Here is a 3,247-nt window from a genome sequence, read left to right as displayed (position 1 = left end):
TAATCTCTTGTAGTTTGTTCAGACGAGTGGCAGTATAAGTGGACTTTAATATCCTTTCTTTAAGTGTTGTTGTTTTTTTTATGTATCTTTGGCAAGATTCTTTAACGCGTATTAAATAAAAAAAATATGGGTAAAAAAGATAACTCCACTTCATTTTCTTTCTCATAACCTGACATTTCAATATCACACACCATCACTTAATAATCTCCAACACCTCTTACTTCCACTAACACTCTCACATATGAACACATAACACTACAAATGCCCATTCCACATTACTTTAACCCTTCAATACTGGGGCACATTTTTACCTTGATATTTGTGTACGATTAGACCATTTTTTTACATTAGCAAGATCCCATGTAGGTCAGAAGATAAATGGCAAGAGTCCTCATTATTCTAATTCCCCATATAAGTTGCTTAAGCTGAATATAATCACCAAATAGTAAGCAGAATGAATACGGAAACGCGTCATGGTAGTGAAGGGGTTGAAACCTCCACACCAGGTCAAACTCTCTTCCTTCCACCGTGCCAACCGTCCACCCATCTCTATTCCACATCTTCACCAGCAGTCACCACCGTCAAGTCCCTTCTATCCCATCATTTTTATCCTGTATGCATTCATACCACGTACCACCTTATGACATCTCAGCCTCATCTTATCTTCTCTCCTTTTTCTCCAGCAGTATATCCTCCCACGTTCTCTCTCTCTCTCTCTCTCTCTCTCTCTCTCTCTCTCTCTCTCTCTCTCTCTCTCTCTCTCTCTCTCTCTCTCTCTCCTCGGGCCTCACTCCCATGGTCTCCACGCTCCGCCAGGCCCTCATCTTCCTCGTGAGTGTCCGGCCCTTTAATCTAAACTCCTCGAGAAGCAGGACAGGCGAGGTCTTCTCACAGCCACTTCCTTGGGCTTTCCATATTCATGATGCCATTCACTCTGGGATACTACGCTCTCTCTCTCTCTCTCTCTCTCTCTCTCTCTCTCTCTCTCTCTCTCTCTCTCTCTCTCTTCGTCCATATCCTCACGCTCCACAACTTCTTATGCCTCATGTCACGGCTCATTCTGGCAACTATGGCCGGAGAGAGAGAGAGAGAGAGAGAGAGAGAGAGAGAGAGAGGTGGAACGTAAGAAACCATAATATGTACTAAATCTTCAAAATACCGTCTCTCTCTCTCTCTCTCTCTCTCTCTCTCTCTCTCTCTCTCTCTCTCTCTCTCTCTCTCTCTCTGTTAGTTCAGTGTCTTCCTCCCTGTGAGACTGATGGGAAGCAAACACGTGTCCTGCGGGTACTATAACATTCTCTGGCGGTGTAATGGGAGCATCAATATGACACATTTTCTCTCCTCCTTCTCTGTTCGCTGTGGGACGTTCGAGTGGCCAACAAATTCTCGTTTTCTTTCACACCCAGGCGCGTTGGTCCAGTGTGATAGGCGAGAGTACACAAGTTTCATTACGTTTTCTTTCCTTCTCCGGCATTGGGTACTGCTTCATCTGCGTTTTTTCTTTCTTTTTGTTGTTTTGGGGGTTTATTTTAGTTTGCCAAAGGGTTATACGTTTTTTTTTAGTAACTTCTAGTGTTTTTTTTTTATTATACGTTCTTGTTATTATTCTTAATTTACCAATGTTTTTTTTTTTTTTTTTTGAGTTTAATAGTAATACTATAATAGCTAAGTTTCAGGTTATTAATGTTCAAATACGAAAATTAAATATGGTGCCTTACGTAAGATGCCAAGTAAATTTTGAAGCCATACATATACTAGACATTTCATAGTTTTAATTCTTCCATAGTGAAAATAATATCGCTTTCACATAATACCACAAGTAATTTTTCTTAAGCCACACAGATAAGGATAGACACAAGCAGTAGTTATTTCATCTATAATGGGAAAGAAGTTCATACGAGTTATATACATCATTTTCAAGGCAACGTGGACTCTGACAAGCTCTTTTTATACTTTTCTCATCGGTGGAGGCGTGGAGCGAGATCCGATACTGAGCCGGCCTGGGAACTAAGCCACTTGATGGGAAAAAGGGAGTCGACTTCTGCAGGAATGGAACGGTGGTGGTGGTGGTGGTGGTGGTTGTAGGGTCCGCCCCTCACCGCCAGTATCAATCCTCGGTACCTCTGCCACAAAAGCCATTCACTATCTTCACTCCCTTATCCTCTTTACTGGTTGATACCGCACTCGTCTCCTTCCCCGCTCTGATTCTCCTCCCTGCTGCGGCCTCGGTTATTTTTTAAAGAGTATTGGATCGTCTAAATACTCAAGACCGATATGACTTTAAACTTTTCGTACCTCTCTCTCTCTCTCTCTCTCTCTCTCTCTCTCTCTCTCTCTCTCTCTCTCTCTCTCTCTCTCTCTCTCCTACTTTGGATAATTGAATAAATCTTTTCTCTTTCTCTGTAAGCCTCTGATATCCTGATGTATCCTAGAAAAATTTGAACTGCTTACACTAATACCTTTAGAAGTCTTAACACACATTACCTTTTAGTGCTACAATATTACAAAACTATTACTCATACACTCTCTATATATGCATTACTGCCGGTCTCTTGTAACTGGTTAACCTACTTGGCATCACTGTTTGAACTCCTAACTAGTGTTTGCGGCATGCTTTAAAAATATATATCACTGTTAATGTATATGAATGGTGAATTCTGGTAAATACAGCTAACGTTATGAATTTCACGGGATAAAATGATAAGGATTGTCCGTAAATAGTATTAGTAATGCCAAATATTCCTGAAGGGTACTGGGTGCATGGTTTTAGGTAGATTGATGTATATTTTCCACTAAATAATAAATACACTTTCATATAATATCTCAAAAATTAATCCTATTAATATACATTGCTTACCATTTCCTTGTGAGTGGACAAAAATAACATTACAGATAAGAATACAAACACTGAACAAGTAAATCGGTAAAAAGCATCTTGTAAACGCAATACATAAGCTACAATAGTTAAATACAAAATTAGTATTTTGATGTTATTCAGCCTCTAGTCTATAATATAAGAACATTATACAACTAGAAGAAGACTAACTTATTTTTTTAGTATGCAGGTAAGAATGATACAGGCAAAGATTAATAAAAGTAAATGAAAATGCTCACTTAAACACCAATCCTTTAAAAGAGGATAAAACGCAGTAGTACAATAGTGAATAGGTATCTTGAAACCTCACTCGTGAAAGGATTGAATACAGAAGCAGGAGGAGAGTTCCAGAGCTTGTCAGTACAATAACGC

Source organism: Portunus trituberculatus, chromosome 39, assembly GCF_017591435.1.
Source record: "Portunus trituberculatus isolate SZX2019 chromosome 39, ASM1759143v1, whole genome shotgun sequence".
Lineage (NCBI taxonomy): Eukaryota > Metazoa > Arthropoda > Malacostraca > Decapoda > Portunidae > Portunus > Portunus trituberculatus.
Note: the sequence above shows the minus strand (reverse complement) of the source record.